The sequence below is a fragment of the Siniperca chuatsi genome, linkage group LG11, assembly GCF_020085105.1.
Source record: "Siniperca chuatsi isolate FFG_IHB_CAS linkage group LG11, ASM2008510v1, whole genome shotgun sequence".
Taxonomy (NCBI): Eukaryota; Metazoa; Chordata; class Actinopteri; order Centrarchiformes; family Sinipercidae; genus Siniperca; species Siniperca chuatsi.
In genome coordinates, this window is record NC_058052.1 from 19343375 (window position 1) to 19352984 (window position 9610).

The window sequence follows — 9610 nt, forward strand, 5'->3', positions numbered from 1 at the left end:
GACTTGTGAAAACATTTCTCAGTCCCAAGACTTTTTCATTCCAGTTGCCCTCACTGTCTGTCTCTCGCTATGGTCTTCCCACTTTGCCCTCTCCATTTCTATCTCTTTTATTTCCCTCTCCCCTCCCACTCTCATGCCCTCCTTTGTTCAGTTTCAGGTCTTTGATATTTCTCATATGCTCGCAATATTACATTAACTTTCTCTCTTTGTTTCTCTCGCACTCACCCTGATACACATGTGCACTCTCACTCTCTTTCTACACGCCCCCAGTGTGTGGTTCCTTACCAGTGAAGCATCCATCCACCCCTGTCTCTCTGTCCCCTCCTCTCACATCCCTCACCCCTCTTTGAAGTCATCAGAGCCCTAGTCAGAGTCCATGCCACTCCAGTCAGCTTTTATCCTCACACAGAGGATATGTAGAGAGGAATGTATTTGGACCCTGCTAGAGCACAGTCATCTCTCCTCCTGTGTGAAATGATTCACTCGTGACTCATATCTTTATTGGGAACTCTCTCTAAACAAACAACCATTGGATGTGGCATTTTCCATCCAAATTGACTGGAACTGTAACTGAGAGTGCTGGCCTGATTGTCCCCCTGCAGCTCGGTGCCTCTCTCAACAATGAGGAGTCATTCTCCCAGAAGCAATCATGTCTCAGTGATTAGCCTGCCATGAGTGCCATCGTGCAAATCCAATACCAACGAAATAATAAAAGTCAAACAGCAGTTGTTCCAAAGGGTACATTTTCATATGTTTGAGACATACATTTTCATTTGCCAAACAGACAGAGACACACCTTTGTTTAAAATTGTGCACTTCTCAGCTCATCATTGTGGCAGACAGACACACACACGCACACACACACACACACACACACACACACGCACACACACACACACACACACACACACACACACACACACACACACACACACACGCACACTCAGCTTGCAGGTTGCAGTGTGCTGAGCAGCTTCCACCTGCAGCCTACTGAGGCTCACAGCTTCACACCATTAGTTCAGCTAAGCAAGCACAGCCATCCGCAGTACAGCCGAGTCTATAAACCTCGGGTGCCATCTTGACTCAACCTGCTGCTGCTTCTTCCTCGTCTTGTGCCTTTCACTGCTAAAATGTTGCAAAATAATGATGTTTCAAAATGTGTTCAGCTGTGGTGTGAGTTTCTTAAGTAGCTTGGTTATATATGTGTGTGTCCTTATATCAAACACTAATGCTTCAGCAAACTACCCTAATAATGTAGTTCAAGATATGGAAACTTTAAATTGTTATATTATATTATTATTATTATTATTATACCCATAGATTCTACTATTATATAGTTAGGTTGAGAGTTTTATGTTATATTTAAATACAGGGAGGTAAAGAATAATATTTATTTTGAAATGTGTGATTTAATTAGCTTAGTTTGCAGGTTAGGAAGCAAATGCTAAACAGCCTATATTATTTCCATATATTTTAATATTTCGAGGTGCACTTGAAAGAACTATGTCAGCTGTAAAATATGGAGGTAAATTAGGGTCTGGGTGCAGGGAAATTGGCCTCATCATTAAATTAATTCAAGGTCTGTCTTTCTTGTCCAGGCAGCTATGTAAACAAGATGATTAATCACAGATATTCTGATATAGTTGGTAATGGAAATATTAATATACAATTTTCTTGAAAATACATGTTGTTATGAAAAGAGCTGTTTTTAGCCACGCTAGCTGTGTGGCTCTATGGATTACAAAAGTCTGTCGGTTAGATTACCATAAACTTCTGTACAGACAAACATTCATGTTCCCCAGAGGATGACTTGTTATCCCTTTGGTGATTCCCCTGACTTTTCCTCTAGCATCATCATCAGGTCAAATTTTTAAATTTTTTTTTAATTTCCTCAATACTTTGGTTTATGATCAAATACCTGCAAAACCAATGCAAAAGTCTTATCAGCCTCAGCTGTACTTTGTGTTTAATGTTAATTAGCAAATGATATGATGCTAATTCACTAAATTAAGATGGTAAACATTATACCAGCTAGCGTGCTGATGGTAGCATTTAGCTTAAAGAACCACTATGCCTAGCAGCCTCACAGAGCTGCTAGCATGGCTGTAGACTAGTGTCCGAAATCACCCCCTTGTTCACTCATTCACAACTCCCTATATAATGGACATTCAATACTTTACTCAATAGTGAGCAGCAAATTCAGATTTTACACTTACTATACTAATCATCATCATTTTACGTCATTACTGACAGCGAGATGCTAGGCTACATGCCTTAAGTGTTCCATTGTGGTATTTTTTTAAGGGCACTATAGTGGATAAAACACTAAGAATTTAGACACTCGCATAAAATGGCGGACATTAAATGTAGTGCACGACTATATATAGTAAATAGGGAGTGATTCTGAACACAGCCATAGTCTTGTTTATAGTTTACTTTTAAAATAATGCTATACATGCTCTTTTCAGCCATAATATGTCCAATATCTAAAACAAAACCACTGTCCCTCTACTTTAGTTAGAATTCCTTATCTTGGTAAGCATTATTTTATTCATCTTGGTTCTCAGGCACTGACTCCTAGTTATGTGTCTCATCAGCTAATTGAGAGATGACATTCCTGTGGACAATACTGTGGTTGTGCTTTCGCCTGCCATCCGTTTTGTTTCTGCTGTGGTGGCTGGTGGCTGTTCTGTTGGCATCCCCATGACAACCACACCAGCAGTCTGTCAAATGCTATTATCTCAAACACTTCAACAATGTGTCCAGCACACCCTTAGCTAGCAAACTGACATGAGCATGAGTGTGTTTATGTGTGTGTATGTGTGTGTTTCTGTATTTCTGTGCTAGTCCATGCGTATGAGTGAGCAAACATCCACACACTTTAACGAGTGCTGCTCAGTCCATGAAAGCCTGCAGTGCAGTGGCTGAGCTTATGCATCTTTCACCAACACCTTTCACTTACAGTTCAACCACATTAATGAAAAGGTGAAAAACTCTATCACTAGCAGTAACTAAGGGCACTTACTCAAGTGCTGTATTAAAGTATAATTTATACTTTACCAGAGAACTTCCATTTGATGCTACTTGATACTATAACTCCACAACATTTCAGAAGGAAACATTGTAGCCTACTTTTTAACTGCACTACATTTATGTGACAGCTATAGTTACATTAAGATTTTAAATATAAATCCTATAATCAATTTACGCAGTTATAAAGTTGCATTGTTATAGATTAAACAACAGTGCCCAAAGTACCACCCCATTTACATCAATGAGGGTAGGCTAAACAACAGAAACATTTATTGCAGGACTGCTGGACTGCATTAGTTTTAGCTAGGTGTACCTAATAAAGTGGCAACTGAATGTATATAAACAGTACATATAACATTCAGGACCAACTTTCCAATTTACCAATTTAATGAGTACTTTTACTTTTAAAACCTAACGAATATCTTAACACCAGGCTGAAAAGCAGTGTTTGACTCCCTCTCTAGTTGGAAATTCCCAACAGTGTTGTGCAAGTTCACGCTTCCCACGAGCTAGCTTAAAGTTCAGTTCACACAGATTAAAATGAACTAGTTCATAGTTCACAATTTTAAACTAGTTCACGTTCATTTCTTCCATTTTTTTCCCCTTTAAAAATGCTGTGAGTTTGACTTGGGTTTAGGAACTTTGCACCTTATCCTTTGTTAATGATTTCTTGTGATTATCATTCACTCGCAGATATTTCCCTAGAATAGTTGGATGCTTGAGCTCGCTGTGTTGTTTCAAAAATCTGTGACCCATCAGATTCTATGACCCAAAACACCTGCATGCCGGATGCCGTAAAACACAGTGGGTGAGCATCGTTCACTCCCACGAGAGTGAACGTTCATTTGTTGCAAACGGATACATTCAGTTCACCGTTCACCAAAAACACGCAAGGTGTGGGTGTCACCATGGGTTAGCGCTTCCTTCACGAAAACACATTCACACATGAATATATGTGTGAATACACACATATATGAAGGGAATTTAATTTCAGCCAAGTACCCAGCAGAGACCCTGCTGACCCTGGGGTCAAATTCTAGGTGGCTGGATCTGTAAGTTGCTCTTTAAGTACATTTTGCTGCTAATATTAACGTACCTTTCCTCGAGTAGCGTTTTACTCCTTTTTACACTGTTAATTGCTATTTTTTATTTTTATCTCTATCTCTTCTCTGTTCAGCCTGTAAATCAGTGAATGGACGTTGTCATCTCCCAATAAAGCCCCACCACAGATCTCGTGGACATGTATATTGGCAGCATTGCCTCTTATTTCTTGCTGCCTGTGCTGAACAAAGGATAAAATATGTTATTTATCTTGAGCAGAGTGAAAAAAAACAAGGTCAGGTTTAACATTGCATTAGGATATGGTGGGTAGGGTCTCTCTATTCCTTGCAATGGACTGATTTGATAATGAATGTGTGTAAATGAAAGCGCTAGGAGCAAGTGAGAGAGGATTTGACAAGATTTGTTATTAATGAAGCTGTCCTGCATGAATGTATGAATTGAGGCAATTTATTTTTTTCCAGTGGCCTCATCCCTGTCCTCTAAATTGTACATATATGACAAGTTGACAACTTTGTGCCATTTATGATATGTAGCACTGTACATCCAACCATAGCAGTGATAAAGTTTTAATTCGACCTGTTTTTAATTTAGTGAGGAACTGTAGCTTTCCATCTATGTATCTGAAGCATCACCATATTAATGGTTTCTACCTGATGACGGTCTGCACTCCACGTGTGACTGTCATTTTGAAAGGTTCAACAAGTCCATCATCTTCATTGCTCCATAGTTCAAGTGTCACTTGCGTTAAACTGTCTACCCTTATCGTTTATTGTCTATCCTGTCTGTTGTGTCCTCTGAAGTGTGCATGTGTGCGTGTCCTGTCAGATACCCAGTCCTTGTCTTGTCTCTGTTCTGCAGACAGGAGAAGGCAGAAGAATGTCAGCCTGCCAGCACCCAGCTGCTTCTCTTATTGGTATTCGGGGCACACAGAACCATCCTGAGTGTCTATTGCACGTGCCAAGGAGGAATGTGGGAAATGAGGGGATGGAGAGAGGAAGAGGAGAGCAGTGAGGCCCCTTCCCTCTCATGTTATGTGGACCTAAAAATAGACAGCATCCTCCCTTCTTTTCTATTCCCAGTGCATCTCTGTTTCCATACCCAGCGTCCCTCCCTGGATCTCCCTCTCTGTTTTCCTCTCATCCTTGTCCTCTTCCTCCTTGTCTCTCTGTTTGGTCTAAGTAAGCATGTTTTCTGGTGCCCAATGATAAGACTCCTCAAGTGTAATGCCAGACAGTTTGGACACTGCTAACAGGCTTGCCTTGATGAAGGATTAACTATAGGGGTGATTTCATTTAACACTACAGTATTCCCATGGCCAGACTGCACCAAAAATAAAAGCATGATTATTAAATGCTTCTAAGTACAAATCCCATTAGTGCAACTGCTGATTGGTAATCACGAACAAGTGCTGAAATCACAGTATGATCTTTAAAACCATTTTTTCTTATTGTTTTATTGAATTATAAATTAGTATGTGTAATTGTCTGTGCAGGGCTGAACTATAGATGATAGCATGCTTTTTAGGTGTGTGTATATACAACCATTAGTAATTAGATACTGTTGTGCTCACTTTTGCAAAACTTTTGCACAATATGAGTAATGCAGCTTTCTTCTTCCTCTATCTACTAATTTATGATAGCATGCTGTTTGAGTGATGAAACCATGGTAGGTGGGCAGGAGGGATATTGGCTTTCAGTGGATTATGTTCTAGCACATGGCCAACCTTGGCTTAGTCATCGCGCCCACTGCCCGCCCACCAAGAAGATGAGAGTGAGAGAGAGTGAGAGGGAGGGAGAGAGAGGCCTTGCCCTAGGACCACTATCCCACCACCAGCCAGGAATACCAGATCATAGTAGATTTAGAAATAGACAGAATTCAGTGTCTATAAAACAGAGTCAGCTAATGGTAGAGACAGAAGAGTGTAGAAGGTCTAGCCCCAGGAGTACTATTCCAACATGAACCAGACATTGATATGGGGGATGAGATATATAATAGGGATGAGATTAATACAAACAACAAAGATAACACTGAAAACATAAGTAATACAGGACAAATGAGGGGTGTATGTGTGAGAGTGGGATACTGTGCCTTGGGTCACCTGTATCAGAAAAGCATGTATAAGTATAATAGCTCTTGTCCCACATTATCAGAGTGTCACCACCTACTGTCCCCGTTGTTACTGCTGCTTACTACTGAAAACACTACTACCACTAATACTATTACTAGTCTACCTACTGCTTGTACTGCTACTACTGTTGCTGTTACTATTACTCCAATTTCTGTTAATGCAACGGCTAGTACAAGAGTTACTGATTTCAAAACAGCTGCAGTACAAAACGCTACATGTCATTTGAAAAAAAGAACATGCAAAAACACAAAGCAGCAGATTAAATAACTATATAAAGGAGAATGACTTTAGGATTAGGATAAAGGCAATACAATTTACAAAATAATATATTATCAATTTAAAGCAATATTCATTGATTTTTCACATGGGGGCAGTACAACAACTATAACTGTAAACACAATGTGGTGAACGTGTTATCAAACAATTGCCTATTTACATATTCAGCATACACAGACCAACATTAGCATTTATTTGGAGTTGTGTTTCTGTCCATCTGATGAATGTAAGTCCAGTATTTACTCTCCTTGTAATTATTTTTTTTGGTCTCTTCCAACTCCTGAGGGAAATACTGTATCTGTCTCTTTCTCTGCTTGATACTCCACTATGTTCACTAGCTAGAAGCTAATTAGTGCAGCTTTAATGTGAATGAATGTAAATTTATTTACTTTACTTGTCAGATAGATATGATTATTATAGAACTATCAGTAGAAATGTCAGTGGTAAAGTTCTTGGCACAATAGCATCACCATCAACAGAAAGTCAGAAATTGAAACTGCAGTCTGTTTCACCTCAGTTGTTAGACAATAAACAGGCCTGGCGGTTGCAGATCACAGTGGATTTAGAACAAAATGCTAAACAACACCAACATTGTTTTACCATTTCTTTCAATTATAAAAAACAAAACTTCCTGTTCAGAGGTACAATTTTGCGCCAGTATACCACAGATCAGAATAAGGGTCTGATGTTAAGATAAAAGGTTAGTTACATCCTGTAAGAGTCGACTACAATGATGGTAAAGATTAAAAGTTTATATTTTACTATGAAAAAGTCACCACATAGAGCTTTAATTTGATTTGGAACATAAGACTATACTATAATCCTTTTGGGAATTGTATGGTACTCTAAAATGTGCTGTGGTTGCATAAAGCATGAGATGGCAGAATCCTACCGGCTGGCAAAGAACTGCATTAACTGCAGCAATGTCAAACGAGGATAAATGCCAGTGTTTTTTTCCAGGGAGCAGGCATAGCTGACTGACTACCTCTCATCCATGATTCAATGCTTATCTCTTTCTCTCTAGTAGAGGGTTGTCCCTCGGGTAGGGAAATGTTGAGGAGTCAGGGGAAATACTGAACATCCTTCTGCAGCCATACGCCAGGGACAATGATTCTCTAGGGAAGTGAGGAGGAAGAAGGCCATGTGTTCTAAAAAGCTGTAAAAGTTGATGAAAATGCTGTGAAGAAGGGCATTGTGGATGCAAGTATCTGTTGGCAACCATCTGGAAAGCGTTCTAAATTAAATAGTGATAATACCATCTGTCCATCAAACCAGATGACAATACTGCAACTGCTGCTCTTGCTGTAGTGTACAGAAATGATTTACCAATGAGTTTTGATTATTACACTCTAAGCAAGGAAACGATGGAGAAGATGATGCACCACCAACCAAGTAGTATATTATGAAAGGCATTTCATGATGTTGGAGGTATAAAGGGAGATTGATTATTATACAAAAAAATACCTAGATTACTTCAGTTTCCTAGAAAGATAACTTTGGGAAGTGAAAAGAATAATCTAGCAAATACTATTAATTATTAACCTGCCAAAATCATGCAGATTTTCACTTCGCTCAGTGTGGTCTGGCAAGGCCATGAATGCATTAGCTTGAGACAGACATCAAAAGACCTACAGTTCTCTCTTTCACTCAGACATCAACGTAAACCTTTCCTACACCTGATTAGACAAAGGCCCCACTCACTGGGCTGTGATTTGTCTTTGCTTCTGATTTTCAATCTGGTAATATACAGACTATCGACTGAAATTAGTTTCTGAATAAATTAGAGGCAATAAGTACATCATGCAGCTGCAACATCTAGCTCACTTTATGTCTTCAGCACCAGATTTAAATATTTGTTTGAGGTTAGGGTTTCACATGATGGCAAGACCTATTATAAATGATGGCTCTTACTTCTGGATAATATCTGTCTTGGCTGACATCTTGCAGCAAAAATGGAGCTTAATATATGTAGTCCAGTGTGACTTAACAAGATTATGACATCTATATTTTATTAATTCTTTAATCTTGCTACTGTAGGTTAACAGTAGGAGAGTTGAGTTATGGGTTTGAGACTAGGCAAGGCATGTTTATTTGTATAGCACATTTCAACAAGGTAATTCAAAGTGCAATACATAAAACATAAAGCAGCATAGGGCAATATAAAAAGATATTTGAATACACTTAAAAGAGTTAAATAGAAAAAACAGGAGAGTAAAAGTGACAGTGCAATGTAAGAAATCAATCATTATTTGATTTAATAAAAGGCAGCGGCAAACAGAAACATCTTCAGCCATGATTTAAAAGAACTGAGAGTTGCAGCAGACCTGCAGTTTTCTGGGAGTTTGTTCCAGATGTGGTGCATAAAAACTGACTGCTGCTTCTCCATGTTTAGTTCTGACTCTGGGGACAGAAAGCAGACCTGTCCCAGACGACCTGAGAGGTCTGGATGGTTCATAACGTAGCAGAAGATCAGAAATGTACTTTGGCCCTAAACCATTAAGTGCTTTATAAAGCAACAGCAGTATTTTAAAATCAGGAAGCCAATGTAAAGACCTCAGAACTGGAGTGATGTGATCCACTTTCTTGGTCTTAGTGAAGACAAGAGCAGCAGCATTCTGAATGAGCTGCATTTTTCTGATAATTTTTTTAGCGAGACCTTGTTACAGTAGTCGAGTCTACTGAAGATAAATGAATGGACAAGTTTTTCCAAACCCTGCTGAGACACAAGTCCTTTAATTCTGGATATATTCTTAAGGCTGCTAGTAGGCTGACTTTGTAATTGTCTTAATGTGGCTGTTGAAAACCAAGTCTGAGTCCAGGACTACAAGATTTCTGGCTTGGTTTGTGGTTTTTAACATTACTGACCGAAGCTGAGCACTGACTTTTAATCTTTGGCTCCAAAAACAATGACTTCAGTTTTATCTTTGTTTAAATGAAGAAAATTCTGGCACATCCAATCATTTTTTTCAATGCACTTACTCAGCGCTTGTCTTGGACCATTGTCCTCTGGTGACATTATTATGTAAATGTGTGTCAGAAGTTCAAACCCTGCATACTTTCTCACCTCTGCACACCTGAAAATTTGCTCTGTGAAGTGGGCATGCTTTTGGG

The 9610-nt window shown here is 39.1% G+C and overlaps 1 protein-coding gene across 2 annotated transcripts in view; it reads left to right on the top strand.

The window, feature by feature from the left end:
• rgs7a (regulator of G protein signaling 7a) overlaps window positions 1-9610 on the top strand; it is a 51641-nt gene that overhangs the window by 9438 nt on the left and 32593 nt on the right. The window lies entirely within an intron of this gene.